Raw genomic sequence first — 27,317 nt, forward strand, 5'->3', positions numbered from 1 at the left:
GTAATCAAAAAGGTAAGAGGATTGAAAGAATCTCAAAATAGGTTTGCAAGTGTTGCCAGACTCAATAGAATATTTCTGAAGGTCAAGACAAGTCATAGGAGAAGAATTTTCTTGTTATCAGATGCCCAAATGGTATCACCAACATCCAAGTCACCACCAGCAGTACTGTAGGAGGGTAACATTTTGGAATTTTAGTAAAGTCTCATTAATCAGACTTTACTAATAGGAAATTTGTGTCTATCCAGACAGAAATTGAATTAAATTTTACCTTTGTACTCTGAATGAGAATTGAAAATATAAGCATACTAACAAATTTGAAATGAATGTAAACTGTTTAATCGCTTTATAATAGTATTGACAAATTCATAAAGATAGAGAGCAGAATAGAAGAATGGTGTTACACAGAGGGTACAATGGAACTTAATGGGTCAATATGAGATGATGCAAAATTTCTGGAGATGGATAGTGGTGATGCTTGCCAAACAATGTGAATGTACTTAATGTTACTGAACTGTCTACTAAAAAATGTTTAAATGGTAAAAGAGAAAAAATAGTACTGAATGCAAACAATTATTTCAAATCTTAGTTCAACTATTATGTTCTTTCAGGTAGAACATATACATTCTTAAAAATATTCTCTCATTTTGAAACATTTGACTATTCAATTCTACCTACCACAAACATTTATTTCCAGTAACCTGGAAACGTTAGTATACATAGTGGTGCGCCAGCCTGACTCAGTCGTTAGCTACTGAAAATAAATAATCACTTCACTAGATTCTAGCTGAGAGTTAGACAAGTTTCTTAGTTTTCTCTTCTACAAAATGATGCGTTTAATGGTAATTACCTTATAGGATCTTTATAAGATTTAAATGAATTCATGTATGTGAAGCACTATGAATAGTTCCTGGCATATAGCAAACATTAAGTAAATGTCAGCTAATGTATTCTGTAATGATATTACAAAAATGTGAGGTTTTGTTACTATGTAAAATACGTATACATGGATAAAGTAGGGATAGCTATTTTTTAGATAATACACAAGTGCTGATGAGAGCAAATAAAATATGCTGAAGAATTTGCAAAAACATTTTAAGAAAACTATTCCAGTTGTTTAAGTTTAAAGGTTTATAGACAACTTATCTTTCTATTGTGCAATGATTCTTCAGCTGAAGAATAATGCTTATATATGTATGTCCTCTAAGCAGTAGACGATGCAGGAGAACAGCCTTTGCCACATTTCATTTGCAGACTATTAATGGGCAACAACTTTAATTGTTATTTATTTATGTTTAAAATTTAATGAAGGTATGAATAATTTTAAATTTTTATCATATTACAAAAATGGAATATTAAACTTGCAATGTATCTAGCCATCTCATTTTGTAGAAGTATATCAAATGGAATTTATCACAGGAAATAGTTATTTAGAATGTGAATAAGCATGAATAATGAATAATAGGAGTAGCCATTACCTATTAAAACTGCACTTACACAAAGAAGGAAATCCTATACCAGAGTCGCTGTTTTCCTGTTCATAAATCTGACTGAGAGGACCACTCTTCTATGAACTGACACTAACTGTTTACTGCCTATACCAAAATTTTCTCCAACTGTTGACAAACCAATCACAAGGGTGCACAGCAGGGGATGGGACCATGTCTTCTACTATTCTTTTAGACAATTTCTCCTACATAGCTTGGCAGAAAGCCTGTCACAGTTTGAACAGAATTGTGCACAATATGTGCAGCTCAGCCAAAACTCATTAAGTGCCTTTGTCTCATGCATCTTGTGACACACAATATTGCACCCCTGATGAGCAATGCCTCCAAATGTGATGTTAACATTAAGATCACCAGAAACCATTAATTTACTAGTCAAATTACATCTCTCAGCAGCATTTAGACAATGTTCTAGGGAATAATCTGCCTATCACCAAGTATAAATAAAATTTTAATGAGTGTTTTCCAGGTACTTCAAACACAGGTTAAGAAAGTGCTCTGGAATATACTTCATGACAAATGTGTTACCGGATAAGACTTTAATTTAAAGCTAACATATTCTATACATTTTTTTCCAGCTACAAACAGTATTTCCACAGCTCTCTGGCTTTATTCAAAGGCTGCTTTCTTTCAGAGAATTAAGGTAAGTCTTCAATTTTTAGCTCTATCTTCTTTTCATTGATGTCTATTTCCAGGTCCACATTTTACTTTGCCTCCTGTGCTGCATTGCATTCCACATCTGTATTTTCCCATGTTGTAGGCTACTCCTAGAATGCCTTTTCTTATCTCAAATAAAGCCAACTACCAGTTATTTCCCTCTCTTTCTAACAGATCTAGAAAATAGCCTCCATCAGTGAATTATCTCTGACTAGCTAGAAGGCAGCGTGACCTCTTCCAACTCCCTTTGTTAGATATTCTCAAACCGTCCTTGGTACCACAAAGTGCGGTTATCACTATACCTTTCCACATATAAATATACTCATTATTTAAACTTACATTTTAAAATTATGCTTGCTTTCTCTGTCACAGATTATAAACCCAAAGCTATAAGACTCTTTGCCTGACTAGGCACAGACTCTAGAGCATCGTCATATACCAAGAGACATTTAACAAGTCGCGTGCTGCACATTGTTATCGACAAAATGTGGTAAACATAATAGCCAAGATGGTTAAATACCAATAAGTTATATTCCTCAACATCAGCGATTTCTTCAACTACATTATCTAACACCCTTATTGTCTATCTTTACCTGGGACATATCCTTGATTGATAAGTGAGCAATCCTTTATCTTCCAATGACAAAATCAAATAAACTACATGACAACCTGAGCAATAAGGCAAAAATTGATCTTCAACACTAATAAAAAAACCCCAAAATCATCAAAAAATAGATCAATTTAGCCATTGACTGTGGACAAGGCCATCGCACATAGGTCAAAATTCAACTGCATTTGATCTAACAATCAAGAGGTCATTGTCTTCCCTTTGCTATTTGCTAAATTCTAGCTGCAGCGTGTCTCCTGTACTTCATTTTTTTAAAGCATCTTAAGACAGTGATAACATCACATTTATTGATTTGGAAAATAATTCCGATTTAGAAAACAGTTATAAATGGCAAAATTTTATCGGTTTTGTTTTTAATAGATAATGTGCTAAGATATAAAAACGTATTTTGCAAATGTAAAATCCTCTTATTTTGAGTAACACCACAAAATGAAATACTGCTTCCTAATTTGCTGATAAAAGTATTAAAGGAGAAGGCCAATAAAATGATTTGTACAAGCAGCTGAGCTCATCATTCAATAAAATCCATAGGAATGATAGGTCATGTCCTACAATAGCTATTTCTAGAGACCTGAACGTGGCAATAATATAAGATCAGTCTTATACAGATTTTGTGACTGATGATTCAGACCAGAAACAAATGAAAGCTTAGAACCTCTCAAAAGTTAGTGCTCAGTTTTGTAGCAAATTTATTTTACTATTTTTTAAAAATATTTTTAAGCCTCAATAAAGAAGATTAAAAATAAGAAAGTTCGTAAGAATGTTTGCTCAAAAAATAACAAGTTAGAAAAAAAAAAAACAATCAAATGAAGACTTTGGAGCAAAAACATTAATGGCATGAAGCCTGTAATTAAATATGAAGACTGAGGGATGATTCTGAAGCCTAATCACCTAGCACCAAATTGTACCTGTCTTGCCTTCTAGCTGGGCAATTAGGAAAACTTCCTTAAGCTCTCTTGCCTTCTTCCTCTCATTGGCAAATAGGGATAATAACAGTACCTACCTCAAACACTTATGTGTTAATATAGACACAGCTCTTACAACAGTGCCAGGTACGTAGGATGTGCTACATTTGACTTTTTATTGTTATTTCTGATAAGCTCTCATCATGTCTTTAGTGCATTTTCTAATGGCATCTGTTTCTTTCTTTCATTTGCGGTTCTTTTGGCCAAAAGATGCATAAATAGCTGCTTGTTTTTCTTTTTTCTTTTGTTTTCCTTTTCTTCTTCTTCTTTTTTTTTCTTTTTTCTTGAGACGGAGTCTGTCTCTGTCGCCCAGGCTGGAGTGCAGTGGCGCGATCTCGGCTCATTGCAACCTCCGCCTCCCGGGTTCAAGGGATTCTTCTGCCTCAGCCTCCCGAGTAGCTGCCATGATAGAACCGCGCCGCCGCGCCCGGCCTGCTGCTTGTTTTCCTATGTTCCTGATGGGATGAGACCTATTTCAGTGAAGCATCCTTTTTAAAGTAGCAACTGAAAGTCCCCAACATGATGAGTCCTCCAGGGTGAATAACAGTCTTCAACTGGAAGCCAAAGATTAAAAAAAAGAAATTTCTAAATATTAAAAATGCCATGATGATAACTTTGAAACTTAATGGCAAAAGATGGCGGTAGCAATATCTACAATGGCAGTTGTCTGAAATGAGTGCCAATTAGGTCATGGGAACCTACAAAAAGACTATGAGTGCTCCATTACACATCGCTGATTTGAGTAAACAGGGAAGCAGTATTTATATGCAAATTGTGTGAAGAGAACATATTGCAAATATATTTCTACAGCTATGTTACCCATTTTCCTACTGCGTGTCTAATGAACAAGGGAGTTCCAGTCTTTATTAATAGCCGGTAGGATTAGCATTTGCTTTACAAAGAAATTGTCAATAATAGAAAGGGGAGTTCCCAGAAGTTACCCACTCTACTAATCAGCACACTTACTACTGACACATGGATTTCAAAATTGACCAACACAGAATCAGAAACCTATACCATAGTGTTTTAAACAGTTCGGGCATGGAACGTAAATGAGTACCTGCAGTGTCCTAACCACAAATGTATTCTGAGCAAGAAAACATTTCAAAACCATCTTTGTTGTGTCCTAATGCTTCAAGCACTTTGGTCAAACAGTCCTACCATGTAAGAATTCCCTCCACTGGGATGGAATGGTTGGGGAAATTTCAAAATAGCTGTATCCTTTTAAGGAAACTATTCCTGTTGTTGGCTAACGAAAAAGCTTGTGTGTAGATTTGTCTTCAAAGATCTTTGTCAACAGGCGTTAATAAGTTTGTTAATATCACGATTGGCTACTCTTCATGTACATTAAACATTAAGTGTTAGAGAATAGAGTGATGATATGTAGAACATGCTATATAATTATTATTTTTCCACTTTTTTCTGAGAAGCCTGCTGCCATTAAGGAACATCAGTTGGCAAAAATAATTCACAATCCCCTACAGCACCACTTCTGCTGTAGCTTTCTAGAAAAACCAAACGCTACAAGCTTCTTAGGGATGAGAACAGTTTTGCAAACATAGATGAAGGCTTCATTTGTGCCTTTTCACTTAACAGTTCTCAACAAAACCATTTTTGTACTGATTATTTCTGACTCTATTCTATTTTGAGAAGATTTTTCTGATATGTTGAAAAAACTCACAAAGATAAACAAAATGTTATCTGTTTCCATAACACAATTTTTAATAGCATTTTCCTCTAAGATCAGGCCATTTTTTTTTCTTATACAACATTTTTCTCATGAAAAACTATTTTAGACATGAGAAGGTATTCTTTTCCAAATGAATCATGACAGAATTTTTGTGAAGATGCTAAATTACCTATATGAGGAACTCTCTTTCACATTTCGCAGGGATTTTGGAATCCTACCTTGAGCAGAAATTCAACAGAAGACACCGTGGTCAGGACCTCTCCAGCTAAATGAAAAATTGATGTAATTTTCTTCTACAGACAGCCTTAAAAAATCTTTACTCAATTCTCCAGATAATTTAGATAAAAATGGTAGCTGGAGTTTGATTTAACTAAAAAAATCTCACCTTTCCTTCAGCTATTTGACTATATGGGCATGACCTTTGATGAACACAGCAGAAATGTAGAATTTAGGTCAATGAAAACAAATTAATATATAAAATCTAGTGTTTCCAATTCTAGTGATGGCTTACGAAACTTCACTTTCTCTGTTGATAAGAAAAATAATTATTAGTGATAGATTAATAAAATAGCTTTAAAACCGTGTATTTGACAGTTTAAGTAAAGTTTATGCTGTGTAAGTTCAAATTTTACTGCCTTTTTAATAATTTGTAAATCATGTTGACACTTGTAAGAAAAATGTCCATATTATTTTAAGTCCAAATTTTACTGCTTTATTATTTCTATTATGTATTTTGGAAATGGAAATCTTTTGACCTTAAAATAATCAAGTAATAAAATAAAGTAGTAAAAGAAATTGAAAAGCCATGCATCTGACTCTTTATTTCAAACCATTAAGATGAAAGTCAGAAAAAATTGATGACTTCTATTCATAACCAATTGAAAAAGGAAGGAAATCTCTCTTTAGCTTGAAAGTGTATATCTAGATGAGAATGACCAAAAATGGATAAGCTCTGGTTGGTCAATATACTGAGTAGTTACTGATGTACTGATATTTTTAATAGTTTAGCCTAGATGGCATGACTTTTGTAAGTTTTATGTAAGAAATTGATTGGCTATTCACTAAACTTATTTTCCAAAAAGTGCTTTCTGTTTTAGGAGCACTATGTTACGAACACTGTATCATAAAGGAAAATAAGAAACAATAATGTCCTCTACCTTCGAAATCTCAGTAACATTTTAATGTTAACAATGGTCTGCTTCCTTTTATATCAATGCTAACATAATACTGAACAGTCTTGCTTGAAAAAAATTCAAAAGAATATAACAAAATATGCCAGATATTTGTCAACCACATTGTAGAAAAAAACCACGATAAAAAATGTGAGATCACTTTACACAACATATTTCTTAGCATTTGATCAGAAAGCTTTGTTATTGGCACTCATGTAATATTTCAATATAATTACCATGTTGTCTGCTAATCATTACTTACTAACTAAAATTACTAAAGACAAAAACTATGCTTATTCCTATGAAAATATTCAGTTAAGGAGTTTTGAAGTATAAAGTCTTTATTTTTAATATTACCTATTACATATTAAATCAAATGAATTAGAATACTAATCCTGAGAAGTAGCTGCTTATAATATAAAAATACTACATCTAAATCTATTTCTGCTCTATGATTATTCTTCAGTCTAGTTGCCTGTACAAATCCAATCTGTGTCCAAGCTTATTTAAAGATGTTAATCTTATCAGAATTTAAATATGACATAGCATTATAAAACATATCTGGTTACTCAAGATTTCTACTAGCAAACATGGCTTTAAGCAGACCCCAAAGGCAAACCCTGTCAGAGGGGGATTCTCTATGCCTATCCTTTTCCAATTTCATCTCACTAGAGTGACCAAGCCACTGAAGAGAGGCCACATCCCTGAAATATTGTTTAGCCCTTGTGTTGAACTATCAGGTATTTTGATACCTTTTCAGAGTTGCAGTCCACATTTCCCCTGTATTGGTTTCCATTATCACATTTATTACAGGCAATTCTTTGAAAATTATGCTTATAAGGGAAAATATAAAATTCTCATCCATTGAGCAGACCAAACTCCTAAGCTCAATATATTTTTATCTTCTATGTATTTATGGTCCAAGTCTGCCCTTCAGTTAAAGAATAAAAACCTCAAGTGAGATAAAGCATCAAAATATATATTATAGTTCCAGCTAGGTTTTAGCTTAGAAGGCCAAGGACATTGTCACTTAGGGAGAATCTCTGCCTCTCAGCAAATCAAAGTGTATTTGCTTTGACTAGTTTCTTAACTGAAACGAAAAGGTAATTTGGATCATTTGTTGAACGTACCAAACCCACTGGTAAATTCAGCCAATCAGCTATAAGGAGTAAAACAGGCAATTAATATAATTTTTATTAATTATAACCACTGCAATGATGTAAATGTTGCTTGAAATGTTATGTGTTAATTTAGTATGCTACTGTTGCTTCTAGAGAACCTATGAATTTCTGAACTCAAAGGCACCTCCAGAATTCCTGAAAGGTGTTGGCACTGTCATCAGTTATGTTCCCAGATGACTTGGGTATTACAGGCTAAAAGCCACATCTTGTCACCTCTCACAAATAAATCTGTGGTTTGACTCCAACCTAGTACTCTGGTTAAGCACAATTAAATAAACAAGCATAATTTATCCCTTATATTACATTAAGAGTTGGTGAACAGAGGCTATTCATTTACATCTAAGGGCGGGAGAAGAAAGGAAGCACTCAATTGTCTTTTAGAATGTTTAACCCTGAAATCTAGTTTTGCACATGGGTCCTTCTAGATGCCTTCTGGATAAGGGCTCAGATTATTACACCATCATGCATTAGTCTATGGCAAAAAAAAAAAAAAGAGTTTGATTATGTGAATGAAACTAAAAAAAATTCTGGGGACCAAAGGAATGCCTTCAAACTAGGACAAGAAAATTGTGTGTCTCACGTACTGTAAAAATACAACTTCAGGGACATCTATCTCTGGTTTCGGTTTTGCAATTTTAAATTTTAGTCAAAAATTATTGCTCAGGCATGTCTTTTTTCTCTTCCTATTCCAGAGATATATCTCATGTGTGGAACAAGACGAAGGCTGTTAAGGCAGCTGCTCAAAAATAAAAGGTCTCTAAAAAGCAATAGCTTCAGCTGTATCAAGTCTTCCCTGTGGAGCCATATTCAGGCACATGAGCCAAACACATATCATGTGTCTTCTTCGTCTTGTACAAACTGAAAAACAAAAACACTAGGGGAAAGAGAAGACAGTAAAATCAACATTGGGCTTGTCAAGGCAACTTAATTATTTCACCGCAAATTATTGAATTTTATGTCATGGACTCGCCCAAAATTATGTATTCTTATAAAGTAAGCATCTTTGATAACAGATACTGTATTTAACTTATGCCTTATCTTCAATTTAGAAACTGCAGTTTTTTAATGTCCCACGTTTTAGACAATAAATGGAGTCCCCCATGTAAATAAAAAGCATCAGAAATAGAACCTGCCTGCTCTTCCAATCAGAGGCAACTCAACTGTGAAGCCATCTAGGAAACCACCAGGGACTTCACAGATGAAGTTTCAAATGATATAGTCAATTTCAGTTTCACCTAACAGAAGCAAGAATAAAATTTAACTTTCCCAGGGTTTGATTAAATGAGTATTTTGCTTCCTTCTATTAGAATTCTACATAACAAGTAATGTACATGTGCACCCAAGCAATAGCATTATGAAATCAAGAAATGACTTTTGCTGGGAGTCCAACTCTAGAATCATCTTTGTTTCAAATGGATGACATTAGAGAAAAATGATTAGCCTCAGACCAAATAAAATGTGTATCTAGTCATATTCACCATGGCTACGAATTTAAGTTCAGAATTCTGTCATTTTATTTCACTCACCATATTCCATAAGACTGAATATGTTCCATAATATCATATGCATAAATGATGGTAAATGGTTTGGAAAAAAACAAAAAGTGGAAACACTCATATTCTCTCACCCAGTGATGTGCAGTTCCTGAGAAAATATCTGAAGAAACTAATAAACAACAGCATCAAAATAAACATATGTATAAACATGCTCAATACATTACTAATAATTTTAAGAGAAAAATAATTCTACATGTTTGCTAAATTATGTTATATTCATTATGTGGCATATTATATAGCTGTTAAAATTATGGAAAGGTGTATATTGTTATATGAAATAAGCAAAAGACAATATTTGAAGTTGCTGTTTCTGTTTGCTCACCTCTCAGTGCTATCTGTTCTCTCTCATCCTTCTTGTGAATTGCTAATCCTCTGATCACCAATAATCCCTTAATTGTTCAATTCTGTGCCACTGTCAAATGGTTATTTTGGGTGACTTCAACAAAAGTCACCATTTCTGCCACCACACTCCCTTCCCTCACTTCCTACCACTCCTTTCCCTCTCCCCCACCCACCCCAAAATCACATATACTTTGCTCCTTTACTCGTATTCTTGAGTCAGAAATTTGGGGATCTTCTCCTTCCCCCTAAAATTATCTCCTAAATATCTGTTTAAATCTTGAGTTCCTCTCTATCTCCTGCACCAGATTGTCTTAGTTCAGGCCCTCATAATCTCTTCCTTAAACTACTGCAATTGCCACCCTCCTCATCTGCTTCCAGTTCATCCTCTACCTTCCTAATATGTGCTTTTCAAAAATCTATTTCTGATCATGTCACTTTCTCTTTAAAATCATTGACTTCTTCAAAGTAAGAGATGCTCAAATAGTTTGTATAGCATGCAAGAACTTTCTCACACCCCTCCTTTTCTCCATAGCCTCATTTCTCTTCGTTATGCAGCATACCCCGTGCTCTTTCTCACATGGAACTACTTGCATCTCCCCTAGATTCCACAACCTATCAGAAGCCCTGTCTGGTCTATTTTTCACCTCATTTGCCCCATTGACTCTCCTGTGTTCCTTTTCATAAATTTGAAAGCACTCTTTACATTATTCTAAGTTAATGGTTTATGTGTGCATCTTTTTCACTGCCTATAACCTGTGGTCAGGCATATTCATTCTGTAATACCAACTATTTTATAGCACCTGGTACTGAATAGAAACTTAAGAAAATATTTCTTGAATGAATGAATAAGCAAATAAATAAAGAACTTGCAACTATGTGAAATATGCATAGATTAAAAGTAAATGTGGGAAAGTAAAAACAGTTAAGTTCTAATAAGTATTTTCTGTTTTAAGTTAATTTTTGAGCAAACTACAATTCAAAATAAAAGATCTTTAAAATCTATAGTAAATGCTTGCTTTACTTTCATTGATCAGTAAATGCTGATTAGCAATATTCTCATTGCTTATATTACCAGTAACTTTCATATAGACTAGAGAAAAATTAGTAGACTTTTTAAAACAATTTTTAGGCCAAATAAATTTCCTGTGTAGAGAATGATTCGCCCAAAGTCACGATATATTCAAACCATTTAAGATATTATAATTTGGTGATTTTCTTCTTATTTAAAATGAACAGGCAATTTCCAAAAGGTTAGTTTGAGGTTTCTATCCTAAGTAGCAACCTTTGCGAGCTCATATATGCAGCTCTGTCTATATGCAGAATGTGAAATTGCAAATGGGAATGAAACGCTCATCAATCAAACATCAAATACTAACAGAATCCAGGAAACACTTTGCATTTCCAATTATTCTATATCACTTTACATATCCCAAGATCACTGGCCGATAAAACACCCTTTGAGAGAGAATAAAATATTATGCTTTCTTAGATTTTATGTATATTATATATATATATATCTGTGTATATATCTCTATATATAGTTAAAAATATATAAAGAGAAGAGTAGAAGGAATGTGTTATCAGAGAAACTCCCTTTTCATTTTTTTATTTTTGAAATGGAGTCTCACTCTGTTGCCCAGGCTGGAGTGCAATGGTACGATCTCGCCTCACTGCAACCTCAGCCTCCCAGATTCAAGCAATTCTCCTGCCTCAACCTCCTTAGTAGCTGGGATTACAGGTGCCTGCCACCACATCCAGCTAGTTTTTGTATTTTTAGTAGAGACAGGGTTTCACCATGTGGCCAGGCTGGACTCAAACTCCTGACCTCAAGTGATCCACCCGCCTCGGCCTCCCAAAGTGCTGGGATTACAGGAGTGAGCCACTGCACTCAGCCAGAGATATTATCTTTTTAATCTGCCATGATTTGTCATGTATCTCAACTGATACTACTTTCCACAGAAATATACTTTGTCTTTGATTTTATCATTAGCTAAAGTTACAGTGGAAAAAATAAAAACAATAAATCTTGTATTTTTATCAATCTATAAAATCATACAAGAGCAGGAGCCTAAATATTTGTTAGTCCTTACTTAAACCGTATGGTAGCAGTATTTTCCCACTATGCTGGCTGACATTCTCCCCTCATGGCCTAAGAAGCTTAGAACTAAATTAAAAACTGTAGAGATTATCTAGTCCAGTATTTCCCACCTTTTGCATGTCCTGTTACGTCAAAAATAGTAATATTTATAGTAATATTTAAGCAGAATACTATGGGAAAGGAGTGACTACATGGGAACTACTATAGGTCATTGCTCTTAAAATGTTAGGCCAGGCATGATGGCTCAGGCCTGTAATACCAGCACTCTGGGAGGCCAAGGCAGATGGATCACCTGAGGTCAGGAGTTTGAGTCCAGTCTGGCCAACATGGTGGAACCCCATCTCCACTAAAAATACAAAAATTTAGCTGGGCGTGGTGGCAGATGCCTGTAATCCCAGCTACTCTGGGAGACTGAGGCACAAGAATCGCTTGAACCCAGGGGGCGGAAGTTGTACCACTGAACTACAGCCTAGGCGACAGAGTGAGACTCCATCTCAAAAAGAAAGAAAGAAAGAAAGAAAGAAAGAAAGAAAGAAAGAAAGAAAGAAAGAGAGAGAGAAAGAAAGAAAGAAAGAAAGAAAGAAAGAAAGAAAGAAAGAAGGAAAGAAAGAAAGAAAGAAAGAAAGAAAGAAATCTTACCCATCAAAATTTCAGAGACTTTACAAAAGATGCCATATAAACTCTTCAATGGAATTTCAACTATTGTAAATTTTAAATAGTCATTAAAAAAAAAAACAGATTTCAATTTAAGGAAATTCTGCCCCAGATACTTTATTTACAGAAATTATAAAATCACAAGGTCCATCCCATTGCATTTTAAATATCACACTTCGTTTCAAAATCTGAGGATGTGAGCAGGCTGCAGCCTGGTCTGGCCTATGGTTCCTGGGATTGGAGAATTTGTGTGGCTATGCTTTCAAATCAACTGAAATGTGTCCCTATCTTTGCTCTTCTCTTTTCTCATCCTGCCACTGCCAAAGCACTGGGCTCAGAACCCTGACTATCCTTCCTCTCACCCCTTCTCTAGGTCCTCCTGTGCTCGCAGGAAGCTGTGGTCTGCAGCTGCTGTCCTGGACACAGGACAACTTAGTTAGGGCTTCGGCCCCTATCTGGACTCTAATTCCACCTTGGTGTGCTTATTGCAACTTTGTGTGTCCTTATCTTTTTTCATCTGGTCTCTGGCAGGCAGAGTGGATGATGACTTCTCTGTCCCTCCTTGTCTTTAACTCAAATGATGATCTTCTCTTTGATGGTTTTTTTGTTTTGTTTTGTTGTTTTTGTTTGTTTGTTTGTTTTCCTGTTTTTCTCAGCTGTGCTGTTGTGAGAGTGTTTCATCACTGGAGCCTTCAGATGAACTAGGTGAGGGACTCTGGGCTCCACAACCCTTCTCCCAGAACTCTCTCATGGCATCATCTGAGTCCTTTGGGTCACGCGAGGGAGGGAGGCATGAAGTTGTAATTTCGTTCTTGATCAACTCGAATAGTTAGTTCTTCCCTTGATCTTGATTCCATTAAAATTATCAATGACCAAAATGGTACAAAACGGTACTCCTCTGGTCTTCATAGCAGGTAAAACAGAATCCTCTAAACACGTTCCTGCCTTCCTGTCCTGTACAAGATTAATGTTCATATATTGCCCCTTATTGAGAGGCTACACAGATGACATCACCTTCAGTCAGTCCATAACAAAGCCCTCCCAGGAAGATCCAGGAGCTGTCCTTGTACACAGAGGACAGGATGCTTTAGGGGCCACTGCAATATCAGCCTACCTTTTATTCAGCTTCCGGGCCAGCTTCACATTGATTAACAGGTTCATCTTTGTGGGGTGGAGTGCCACACAATGGCGCATAGGTGGCTGCACCATGCCCACTTCTAGAGAACAGACAAGGGAAGATACCACTTCTTGTGGAGGCCCTCAGGGCACATCCACAGTCTCTTCCCCACCCTCCCCACATGCTTTCCTCTGCCATTTAATGTTCAACTTTTTAGGTAGTCCAGTCACCACACAGAAGTACGCTACTGCTCACTAGTTTGGAAGATCTAAACTAGTCCAGTTTCAAAATGGGATGGCCAAGCTGCAACAAAGACTTCTATTCTGAAGTGCTTCCTGATCATGGAAGTGTTAACTCTACTATTTCACCTTTTTCCCAGGTAATAAATCCTTTCGAGAGCCTACAACGTGTTATGTTCACTTGGGTCAAATTATGAAAGGTAAATATTTGAAGTGTTACAAAGAAAAAACTTCGACTAAGCTTGGCTTAGAGTGTACCTATTATATTAGGGATCTAGAGAAAAACAGAACCAACAAGATGTCTGTATAGATAGATATATTTACTATAAGGAATTGGCCCAGGGATTATGGAAGCTGGCAAGTCCCAATATCTGCAGTCGATAAGTAAAGAACCAGAAGATCCAAGGTTAAGTTCCACTCTGAGTTCACAGGCCTGAGAACCAGGAAAGCCAATATTATATGTTACAGGCTCTAAACCCAAGAGGAGCCAATGTTTCAATTCAAGTCTGAAGAATGGAAAGACCAATATCCCAGCTTGAAACAATCAGACATAAGGAGTTCCCTTTTACTCCTGGGAAGGTCAGGCCTTGTTCTATAATTTAGGCCTTCAATTGATTGGGTTGGGGCCACCAAAATTGTGGAAAGCAATCTGCTTTATTCAGTCCACCAATTCAAACATCAGTCTCATCAAAAAACACCCCACAGACACACCCAGAATAATGTTTGACCCAGCATCTACACACTCTGTGGCCTAGCCAAGTTGACACATAAAATGAATCATCATACCTACCATGTTTCCAGATCGAATGAGCCCCAAGCAGTAATAATTCTGCTCCATATTTTACCCATTTGAATGACACAGAAGGTGATTCTTTGCTCTTAAAATGGCAGTTCTCAGGCTGAATATAGTGCACATTTGTGTGCACAGCTTCAAATGGTGCTAGGAAACCAATAGCCACTATCAGTGGCAAAGGCTCCAGTGTGTAGCTGCAGTGGCATTTTGGAGAGCCTTAGTTTGATTTGATATCTCCAAATAAGACACCCAATTTCTTATAAAACTACTTCTGTAACCCACAACTCTGTAAACACTGTGATTGTTCCCCCAAAGGTATGCTTCACTTGGTATTTCAAGTCATATGATGGCAATCCCATTGAAAGTTCCAGAAAACAGTCTCTGAGGTGTATTGCTCATACTCAATCTATTCACCCGTCCAACCTTTTCAACTTGAAACTCGGCAAATAATTGCAGACTTGTCATCCTGCCTTTATTTCCTTGGCATCGTTATTGTTAGCACAGATAAAAGGACTCAACAATGGCACATAATAGGGAAGCTGAATATGTCTTAGAAGTCCCTTACATGTCTGCAGGACAGAAAATATACCTTACCATTGTTCAGTTTGACCCACAATTAAATATCATCTTAAAAGCAAGATATATGTATTTCCCAGTGAAGCTGCAGGCTTCTTGATTTATTTTACTTATGAAAATAGAGTAATGTAACATGTGCTTCAGTGACAAGTTATCATGGACATAGGTGGTAAAACATAACCCTGTATTGGAGAAAGATTTGAAAAAATACTCCAGTATAAGTAAAAATACTCAGTCCAGGAGCTTACTTAGGTTACCCCAAGCCTTTTCCCTAATAAATATTTAAGTAATACCCTTGACACCATATGGTAATCAGGAAGTGGAAGTCAACAACTTTAAGTTATAAATATGAAAGGCACTGAGATGGAGGAACAGAAAAGGAAAAATATCCTCTCTGGCATTGATATTACTTGTATCATCGTCAACAAGACAAGTTACAAATGTTTCATAGAAAGAGAATGGGAGCAAAAGGCTTTACAAATGTATAAGTAAATAGGAACACGTCGCTATCCATATAAATCCCCTTGTTCTTTAAAAAGTCCACTTCACCAAAAAAGCCACATTAGGAACAGATGGCCCAGTGCCTAGGGTCCACAATACTTCAGGGGCTCATTAAAATGTCTTAATTTCTTTTACATGAAAAAAAAAATCTTTCATGTTAAAGAGAATATTTTACTATATAGTAACATTGTTATATTAATGTAATGATAAAACATAATTTTTAGGTTTTTTTTGTGTGTGTGGGTATGAGGTTGGGGCCCATGAAGACAAAAGTGCCTCGGGCCCGTAAAAGTCATAATATGGTCCTGTTCCTAGATCATGTTTGTCTTCTGTGGCCCTATTTCTCTGGCCATAGCTGGCTGGAATAGGGATAGACCTTGACCTAAGTCAAGCCTATCAGATCCTGTCTCCTATGAGTTTAGAATTGAGATTTAAACTTGCTTGTAAGTGCTAGATAGTGTGTGAGGACCTATCTCCTTTGAAGTGGTCATGAGTAAAAAAGTGAAGAAAGATTGTGTATTAGTCTGTTCTCACATTGCTATAAATAACTACCTGAGACTGGATAGTTTATAAAGAAAAGAGGTTTAGTTGACTCACGGTTCCACATGCTGTATAGGCAGCATGGATGGGGTGGCGTCAGGAAATTTACAATCATGGCAGAAGGTGAAGGGGAAGCAAGCACATCTTCACATGGCAACAAGAGAGAGAGCTAAGGGGGAGGTGCTGCACACCGCTAAACAACAAGATCTCATGAGCACTCACTGTCGCAAGAAAAGCAAGGGGAAAATCTGTCCCTATGATCCAATCACCTCTCACCCGGTCCCTCCCCCAACACTGGAGATTACAATTCAACGTGAGGTTTGGGTGGGGACAGAGAGCCAAACCATGTCAGACCATCTGCAAGAGAAAGAGAAAAATGAGAGAGTCTGTGAGACAGAAAGAGAATGAGAGAGACTTGAGTCTGTGGCCTGAGATCCTGATGTTCTCCAGTCTCTGTACACTACAGGTTGGTTATTCAAACTTTTAAAAATCTATGAGGTGTCCCAGTACGCTTCCATTCAATCAGAATTTTTGGCTGAGCTGTTTGAAATTATTTTCTGCTAATTTTCATCCAAGAATACTGTATTCATTTGCTAGGGTTGCCACAATAAAGTATCATAAACCAGGTGGCTTAAAGAACAGAAATGTGTTGTCTTCCAGTTCTGGAGGCTAGAAGTCTGAAATAACGTCAGTAAGGTTCATTGCTTCTGAGGACTGTGAGGGAAAGATCTGCTCCAGGCCACTGTCTTTGGCTTATAGACGGCCTTCTTCTACCTATGTCTCTTCACATTGCCTTCCTTCTGTACCTGCCCGTGACCAAATTTCCTGGTTTTGTAAGAACACCAGTCAGTGGATTAGGGTCCCCTAACATGACCTCACTTTAGCATAATTACCTTTGTAAAGCCCCTTTCTCCAAATGAGGTCATAATCTAAAGCAACAGAGGACAGGACTTCAACATATAAATTAGTGGAGAAGTGTGGGCACGATCTAACCCATAGCAAGTACTAACTAAACAGGAGCGCAAACATAGACTCAATTACAGCATGCCCATTAATTACTGTCATTAATACTTTTTTGATATATTTTTCTCATTTATTGAATTTTAATTTTAAAAGTCATTTTCTATATTTCCTCTTCTTTCTTCCAAACCTTAATATATTACTTAAGATCTTCAGTTCCCCAAATACGATACAATATCCCATAATGGCAAAGAACATGGAGTCTAGCATGAGACTGCCTGAGTTCAAAGCCTGCCTTTGTCATTATAGCATTCGTAGTCAAGCTACTCAATCTCTTTATATGTCAATTTCCATAACGGTAAAATGAAATAGAAAGATTATTTATCTCTTAGGGGTGTTATGAAGATTAAATAAATTGCTATATGTAAAGTGCCTGACAGACAGCAAGTTCCATCTGAGGGCTTGCTATTATTATTATAGAGCCCAAGCCTTGGTTTTGTACTGGTCTTTCTTTATGAAGCTTGCCCTTTAAGACAATCACAAGGCAAATCTCAACTGCTGACTGCCTTTTCTAGGAAGGGCCTAGTAGCACAGACTCATCTTAAGGCATTATCTTGCCTGCGTTTGGATATGCCACTTAGTTCCTCAGGTCCACTGAGTATCTTTCTTCAATTTCCTCACCTGTGAAATGGAGATCATAATGCTACTACCATAAGGAGTTTGTTGTCATAATTAAATGAGTTAATTTATGTAAAGTACTCAGTACATACTGTGTATACACTTAATGTTGTTATCATTATTGCCAATAGATGAATTGACCAGGTGGCAATCTCTGACACTGACCAGAGAGCCCAATGACATAGCACTGACTCTGATGAAGCTCGTGGCCAGATCACTGCCCTATCCTACAGAGTCTTCTGAATTTGTAGATACTCTCTACTTTATTGGAATTCATAGTCAGGATAAAAGCCCTGATTTTGACTTGCTTTGGTCTAATATAAACACCATTTAGTTTCTTTTTTTATTATTTCCAGTGTAATATTTTTAATATTATAAGAATAATACTTAAGACATATGAATCTTAAATTTATCATTTTAATTGTAAGTTAAGAGATAGATATAGCCTCTATATAAAATATCCATAACCACATGCCATGCAATTAAATATTTCTGCACAACTGTTCCAAAAGGGCATTTTAGCCTTGCTCTACAGGGAGCGAAATGATGTACAAAGATTCATTTATATTTATACAGTATATAAAAATACTTGAAATTTGTTGGCCTCTCTTTGGGGAAGGGAATCTAATTCTCTTATAATTAAAAAGAAAAAATTTCTCTCAGCTAGAGAAATTAATGTAATGTATAGATATTTAATAACAATTTGATAACTACTTTCTTCAAAGTCTCTATATATGTGGTATATAGAAAACAACAATTATCTAGAAAATAGACAAAACAAGTTTCTATTTTATTTGCATTCCAGAACAAGCAAATTGATAACACAATATGTGTTGCCTATATTTTAGAACAACAAAGAAATTTAGTTACACCTCTGGTGAAGGACCAATTTGGAATTATATCATTGTAAAACTGGGGAAATCCAATACATAGAAGTAAGAACATTCCCCATAATGGTACTAATGACTGCACAGTATCCATAACCTTTAGAGCACTGAGCTTAATTCAAACAAAATAACAGATGGTGTTTCAGGAAAACAAGCATTATATTGCTTTGGTTTTTCTTTTCATGTGCAACTGTTAGAGAAAATTATGTTGGGAGTTCACTGGGACCTAATTATATTTGGTCTTCTATTCTGAATTCTGAATTCTGTCTATCTCATTCCAAATAAATAGTATAATTATATTAATTTAACCCAAAATAAGATAGTACACTGATTAAATATCATATTAGAAAACTTATTCTACATATCTGCGCAAACATTTTACCATCTGATAGGGTAAAAGGATAAGATTTTCAAATGTGTATTTTATTTCAGATTACTGTTTTATTTTTTCATGCTTTAAGTTTGCATTTTGAAGTTAACCACTTTGGGAGAATTCAGACAACAGCAGATGAAAATACTGGCTAGAACATTATACAAGTGGCATTTTCCTATGTCAATTTGTATATGTATCACTTCCTGTAAATAAACAAACAAACAAAGCCTGGTTAAATCTAAAACAATAATTGAGAGACTTGTAGGCAGACACACATGTAGATGATCTCTCAAGAGTGATATTATGATTCATATCCATCTTGTTAAACTTAAAAAATACATTCCTCTTGAGTATAACAACTTCACCTCCTGAGTTTTGAAAAGCCTGCTGACTCAACTTTGCAGCTTTTAGTCTCTTCCTCCAGATGATCAAGTAGAGAGTTTTTCAACAGAAGACCAGCTAGGTGGCTGTTGTCTTCTGGAATGGTACCAAGCAGTCTCACTGCTGATCCAAATATCAGCTCAACAAGAACCGCCACAATGCAGATCTGTGTATCTACTTTACACCTACTCTGTGGCCTCCATTTTTTTCACCTCTGCTTCTGTGAATAATCACTTACTCAGAAGAACTGGACATCAACTCATTAGTTACTGCATTAAACAGCCCAACCCCTGGATTTTGGAAAAAGACTGAAGTAAAATTTTACTGCATAACACATAGAACCCAACATATAGCAGACCTACAAATGTAGAATGACCCATACTGTGTATTTGTTGCATTAGCTACTACTGCTTAACTTACTATCTAGACAGATTCCCCCATCCTCCAATAAAATAGCTAAATTCATTTTAAGCATCAATACCCTTGAGTAGAAACGGTGTAAACTACTTGCTCTGATTGTTACTGTATAGCCAGTATTAGAAGAAAAGTTTTAATTTAATTTACTGAATCATGATCTTTCTTTTTTTTTTTTTTTTTTTTGAGACAAGGTCTTGCTCTGTCTCTCAGGCTGGCATGCAGTGGAATGATCTCAGCTTACTGTACGCTCCACCACCCGAGCTCAAGTGATTCTCCTACCTCATCCTCCCAATTAGCTGGAACTATAGGCATCTGCCACCACGCTCAGCTAATTTTAAAACATTTTGTAGAGATGAGGTTTCACTATATTGCCCAGGCTGGTCTCTCCTGGAGAGACAAGCAATCCTCTCACCTTGGCCTCCCAAAGTGCTGGGATTATAGGTGTGAGTCACTGTGCCCAGCCCATGATCATTTTTTAAAAATTGATCAAAGATACTTGTTCTTTAAAGTCCAATCCCTGTTCAGATTCTTCCCTGTTTTGTTGTTCGATGAGTCTCTGCTGAAAATAACTGACAATCACATACCTTTTGGTCTGACCATCAAGACTGTGTTATACGTGAGTTAATGTCTTTCTTGGTCATTTGGGCAGAGCCAAAGCAGTCTTTTATTAAACAGTTCTTATGCCTTTTCAAGTAATGTTACAAAGAAATTTTGGTGCCTACAATAAGGTCTAACACAAATCTAACAAAATCTTACCTTAGCTGTGATGTGACTAACCCTCCTGAATATTATGCTTGGAATCTCACAAATAAACTAAAAACACTCATTCCTCACATCAGAATATATAGGGCCAGAATTTGGCTCATGTGATTAGACTGAAGATGAAATTTTCACTAAACCATGAACTCTACTTGGCAATGGAAATGACATTTTTTTCAAAATGAATCACATCATGAAAGCCATTGGTCCACGTGCCCCACATCAGTATAAATCCTTGCAGAGCCTGGAGATTTATGTTTTCAGTTTGGCCTTTCTTTCAATTATTGGAGAGCTTTAATTTCTTTTCATTATTTGGGATTCCCTCATTTTTTTCCCTACTTCTAATTCTCTGTATACATTACACACCTGTATTTGTCTTTGATAATGGAAAAAAAGACTCATCACTTTTAATGCTCACTCAACATATCTTCATTATCTTGGGAATATCTTCACCAAAATATATTAAAATGTCACTAGAGAAAAATGAATGCATATAGAATGTATGAATATTGCTGGGCTAAATGGGTATCGCTATCTCATTAGTCAGCATACAGCCTCCTGGCTGAATGCCTACATTTCAAGCCCAGCCAGAAAAACAACAACAACAACAAATAGATTTGAAACATCCAAATGAAAAGAAATGGCCCTTTTTCTGATTGTGCTAACATTCTACTAGTTATTTATTCATTTATGTCTTTTCCTTAGTCTTCTGCAGCAAATCCCATTTGTTCCCTCACTCTCCCAATATTTATTATATACCTTCTATATACCAGGAACTATTGTAGGCACTGGAAAAAAGAATGAACAAAATCAGTAAATTTTCTGCTTTCATAACATTTGCATCTAGTGGAAGACCGGAGACAAACAAATAAATACACAATATGTCATATAAGCAGTAAGATCTAAGGAGAAAATAATAAAAAGCGAGGGTGAGAATGAAAGTGTGCTCTTGGAATGTGAGGATTCTATTATATCTAGGTGTTATTTGAGTGGGAACTTAAAAGGAAAATAAAGAAGAAAGTCACATAAGTATCTGGAAAAGTAGTATCTTTGACAGAAAACTGAATTTACAATAAAAACCTTCATTAATATGATCTAATTGGGACTGGCTTGAGGAGAGTCAAGTTCATTCCACTTTCAAGTAAAGAATTAGTCAGAATTATATATCCTTTAAACCACTGTATACTTTTAGAAACTCGGCAAAAGTCTTTTGAAAATATTGTTCACTTAACCCTTACTCATGCTTTTCTAAGCTCTTCCAAGTTTGCATTACACAATTGATCATTTTAAACTAAACTATAGTACTCAAAGGATACTTTACATTTTTTAAAATCAATGGTGGGTACATTAGTGAGTATCCACCATTAGTGAGTACATTTTATTATACTTCATAGTTGTTTGGTTACTTGCTAAGGAAATTTTCTGCAAGTCTTCAGACTGTGGGAGTATAAGGAGAACAAGGAGTAAGGCCAGATGTCTTCCCTCTTATTTAAGAGCTTAGATTTCAAGTGACACTTGTATACTTTAAGTATAGACTGCTGCTTTTCCTAACAGTGTGGATGTTTGCTATACCAAGATGCTGGGATCATTGAAAGTGAATGCAAATGCCTGTCCTCACAGGCAGTCTCTAAAGGCAATCTGATAAATGCATGTAGATGTTTGAACATAAACTGAAAGCCAGAGGAAAAGAGCACTTACCAAATGGAGTAGAATACCAAATAAACAGAGTACAAGCTATTTTGTTCTTGGAGAGAAACAAGATGACTCCTTTCTTTTGGGAAGTCTATTTCTTTTCTTTAGGTCTGAGCCCATGAAATGATTCAATTTATGTGTAGCACTTAGACAATAAACATTACATCCCTTTCCTCTCTGACTGAAAGACCAGAAGGAAGGTGAGAGAAAAAAAAAGCAAAGATTTCCCAAGGTTCACAGATACTGGAACTGAAATAGACAGAGAATATAAATGAGAAACAATACTCTGGTGACTGAATTTAACCTGCCTTTAAACCTGATAAAGTTGCAAATTCAACATTGATTTTTCTCTGAAAATAAATAACTTATTTTGAGGAACAGCAGATGAATTTACACCCTACAGAAATAATTTAGGATGCTGGTTCCCTAAGGTTTTGCCCAAGACTAAGAAATATTGATCAAGAGCAACAGAAAAATTCCCAACCAAAATAATGTGAGCAGTATGAAATTTTGTTTTCATATTTTGCCTTTATTCTCAGTATCTCCTATAAGGAGCTTAGTAGTCACTTTGACATTTACTGTCTTAATATTCACATGTATAAAATAGTGAAGGGAAAAACTGTCATTTTTAAATGACTGACAGTAACAGGGTTTAGATAAAACTTCTTAGACCTAAGTGGATTATTGAAGGAATTAAACAGATAATTCATGCAAAAAGTTCACAGATGTGGTTGAGGTAAAAAATTGTTTATTAGATTTTATGCCTATATCTTTTAGATAATCACCTTGATTTCTTCTTTGCTCTTCATGGAGAGACGCAGGCTGAATAATTTGTGTACCATATATTACCTATATGCTGCTTTTGGTACCATCATCTGTTTAATCAACATTTATGCTTGGTTGACTTTTCTTAATTAAAAAAGGAAGATTAACTTAGCTATTAATTTATGACCTAAATGTATAAGCTTCCACCTTGCCAAACTACTATCTAGCGCTTGTAAATGATGGTGTGTTTCCACTTGACTGATTTTTAGTGACAGCATGGCACAGTGACCTTAAAACGGATAACATGGTTCTAGTGTACAATAATGATATATCAAATGTTTGGTGAAAAAAAAGGTAGCATACATTAGTGCATCCCTTCTATGATTAAAAGTATGTTACAAGTAAGACAAGGATCAAATGGAAACCAGAGAAAATATAGGCAGGTTAGTTTGTTGCCATCGTGGGAAGTTGGATTCCACCAGATTTAGGTTCAACTGAAATGTACTGGGTGCCTACTATGCACGAAGCAGTCTGCCAAGCTCTTTCATCTTTTTTATCTCATTATATCTCGTCAACCCTGCAAGAAGATTATCATTATTCTCATTTCACCAACAAATACAAAACCAACTTTCAAAGAGCAGACTCGAGATTACACAGCTTCAGGAGAAACTGAAATGTAAGCCATGGTTTCTGATTTCTTTCACACATTCCCTACGGCATGTAATGCGTTAAAAAAGATAAACATAACTAAAACATCTAATTAGTTCAACTACCCCGTGGTTTAAAATATAAATAATATATACTATATTTAATACATAAAGCATCACTGTCATTAGTTATGAGACTTTCAGGAATTATGTCTTACATTATGTATACAAATGTATTACGTGTATAGCAAACCCGGAAGTGAAAATGGGTAATAGCTGTCATAGGATTGTGGTGGAGAGATCCAGGATATACAACTGCGAAGCCTTTTTCTGAATTCTCCTTATCTACCTAGAAGTAAAAACTTTCAAAAGAATTCAACTATCATGAATACCCCTCTGAAGGAGTTTGATGCTATGAAAAGGTTAAAAAAAAAGACCACTTGCACCTACAGAAACAATACAATTCCTCCCACTTGTTCCCCTAAGAATCTATGTGTCTTTCCTAAACATGTATGTTCTTCTCATCAAAGCCTTTTCTCTCCCCTTCACTTTTTCTTTCAAATTAGGCATATAAGCCCCTAACTTTAGCTTTTTAATGAGGCCACTGCTTTTGTGTGTTCCCGTACGCAGAAATAAATAAACTTTAGTTTTTATTTCTCCTGCTAATGTCTTTTGTCAGTTTAATCTGCAGACCTCCAAGCCAGGAACCCAAGCGAGTACAAGGATAGTTTTCCCTCCCCAACACTTTGGCAATGAAGATGGGATGGTTGGGACTCCGCAGCCACTCTGAAGACTGCAGCTGAGATCTCAGGATCTCTTGACCAACACACCAAAGGTAAATTTCCTTGCTGATCTCTGCTCAGCGTCCAGTTGAGTGCGTGCAGTAAGAACTTATCTTTGTTGAAACAGGAAAAATTCCCTTGTCCCCTCCCAGGGCATGTGATGGGGGTGTGGCTTGCTTCTTCAGTGCCCCACTGCTCAAACCTCTAGGGGAACTTATAGATGGGCAGGCTGTGGGGCTCTGACTCCACGGCAGTGTTAGGGGTGGATGTTTACAGCTCCTGAAGCCCCACTGGGCGGGTGTTACAGGGCGCTTAAACGTTTGCCATCCGTCTATGGAGGGCTTCTGTTAAGCAGCTCAGTCAGATCCTCTACCTTGTCACCAGGACAGAGAGCTTTCTGTTTCCTGAGTTCTTGCCTTGGTGTAGTGGAAGAATTGGACCACACGTGGGCTTGGAGAATGAGTGTAAAGTTTTATTGAGTGGAAGTAGCTGTCTGCTGATGGGGCAGCCAGAAAGCAGATGGTATTCCGCTGGAGTTGGGCCACTCATCAGCCCTGGCTCTCCGCCGTCTAAGTGGCCAAACTCTGCCACACCTGCTTGGTCGATGGCCTGCTGACTCCTGTTGGTGTGCTTCTCCTCCAGCCTGCTCTCCTCCTCCAGCCTGCTCTCCTCCTCCAGCCAGCTCCCCATCCGTCGGCGTGCTCCCCTCCGGCCTCCTCCCCTCCGCCGGCCTGCTCAACTCCTCCAGCGTGCTCCCCTCCGCTGGCCTGGTCCCCTCCTCCGGCGTGCTCCCCTCCGCGAGCGTGCTCCCCTCTACCGGCTTGCTCTCTTGTGCCAGCGTGCTCCCCTCCGCCGGCCTGCCCCCCCTCCGCCGGCCTGCCCCCCTCCGCCAACCGGCTCCCCTCCGCCAGCGTGCTCTCCTCCGCCAGCGTGCTCCCCTGGACATCTTGTCTCCATCCAGGTGCTTGTGTCCTCTTCCGCTGATGTGCTGCTCTCCACATCTGGCCGCCTGTGTGTCTGCCCGCTAGGGTCTCAGGTTTTTACAGACCCGGGATGGGGGCGTGGCAGGCCAGGGTGGTCTTGGAAAATGGAACATTTGGGCACAAAAGCAGGAGTGCCTGTCATCGCCCACGTCCGTGGGGGTAGAACCCTCAGCAGGGCCCACACCGCACTTCCCTCTCCCCTGCCATATCGTTTAAAGGGACCATGGTCTTCCCTTCCTAGTCCTACCATATTATTGTCTTTTCTTTACTATATTTAGATTAGATGGAGCAAACACTTATGGGAAATAGTTATTTGGGTATTATGACTTTTAGTTTGGGTGCTCTTTTTATAGATCCTTTTGCTCACAGGGATAGTCATTGTGCCCTGTTTGTCTTGTTTTGTGTCTTGAAAGTTTGGCTTGGATTTAGTAAGAGAGTTCTCTCTCTCTGGTTTTCTGCCTGCCAGGAGTACAGGTTGCCAAGTCTGTGCTAAGAGATGGCCAAACATCAGATTGGGATCCCAAGAATTTGTAGTTAGCTGGATAAAAATCTGGGTAGCCCAGGCATTCCATTTGTTGCTGGCATTATACCCACCATTGCTACTTTTCAACAACTTCATCAGAGAAAGAGACTTAGAAGAAGTGTTTATAGAAGTGACTTGAGAAATGACCTTAGATTATAGGGGCTGTATCTTCTGCACCATTTCTGGGAATACCTCTTATGTCCATTGTTAAGCCACAAAAAGTCTTACTACTTTTTAGTCACATTTGGAACAGGTATACCTTTGGAGATCCTAAATCATGAATGGGCAGATGACAGATCCTGTGATCTGCAAAAGCTTTTGTATTTAAAAGGATTTTTAGAGAGCTCCCACTATAAACAAATGTCTTGTTTGTACCTATGGAGAAGTCAAAAGAAGAAGAGAAGTATCATAGTGAGCCTAAAAGGATCCTTTGGCAAAACTAAATGGCAGAAATCACATTTACAACAAAAATTGAAATCCACACAGACCATAAACCCTACCACTGACAGTTATTCTGTAGTTGTGCCACAAGCCAGATGGCCCCCTGAAAAAAATTCTCCTCACCAACATAACAAATGGCCAGACCCTTTTCTAGGCCTTCCTGTAAATAATCAGAAGTTGGCTGATTTGGAGGCTGATATTCAGGGCCTGATACGATTTGGTCCCCACTCAAATCTGAACTTGAATTGTATACCCCAGAATTCCCATGTGCTTTGGGAGGGACCCAGAGGGAGGTAATTGAATCATGGGGGCTAGTCTTTTCCATGCCATTCTCATGATAGTGAATAAGTCTCACAAGATCTGATGGGTTTATCAGGGGTTTCTGCTTTTGCTTCTTCCTCATTTTCTCTTGCCACCACCATATAAGAAGTACCTTTCACCTCCCGCCATGATTCCGAGGCCTCCCCAACCTCGTGGAACTGTAAGTCCATTTAATTCTCTTTTTCTTCCCAGTCTTGGGTATGTCTTTATCAGCAGCATAAAAAAGGACTAACACAGGACCTGATGGGAGTTATTTTAGAAGCCTTCCCTCTGAAGGCTTATGGGACTAACAAGGAACTGTGTATTCATAAGGAGGGACTCATCCCAAAGCCTGTGTAAAACAATTGGCACATAACTCTAAATCGAGAAGCCCTAGAACATATAAATCTTTTTATTTGTACCTTAGTTAGAAATCTTCTTCCTTAGATGTAAAGAAACAATTTTTTAAAAATCAGGTATAAGCCATAAAGTGTTGTGTCTTTAACAAAAGAGACTGC

The sequence above is a fragment of the Papio anubis genome, chromosome 4 (genome assembly GCF_008728515.1).
Source record: "Papio anubis isolate 15944 chromosome 4, Panubis1.0, whole genome shotgun sequence".
NCBI classification, from domain to species: Eukaryota; Metazoa; Chordata; class Mammalia; order Primates; family Cercopithecidae; genus Papio; species Papio anubis.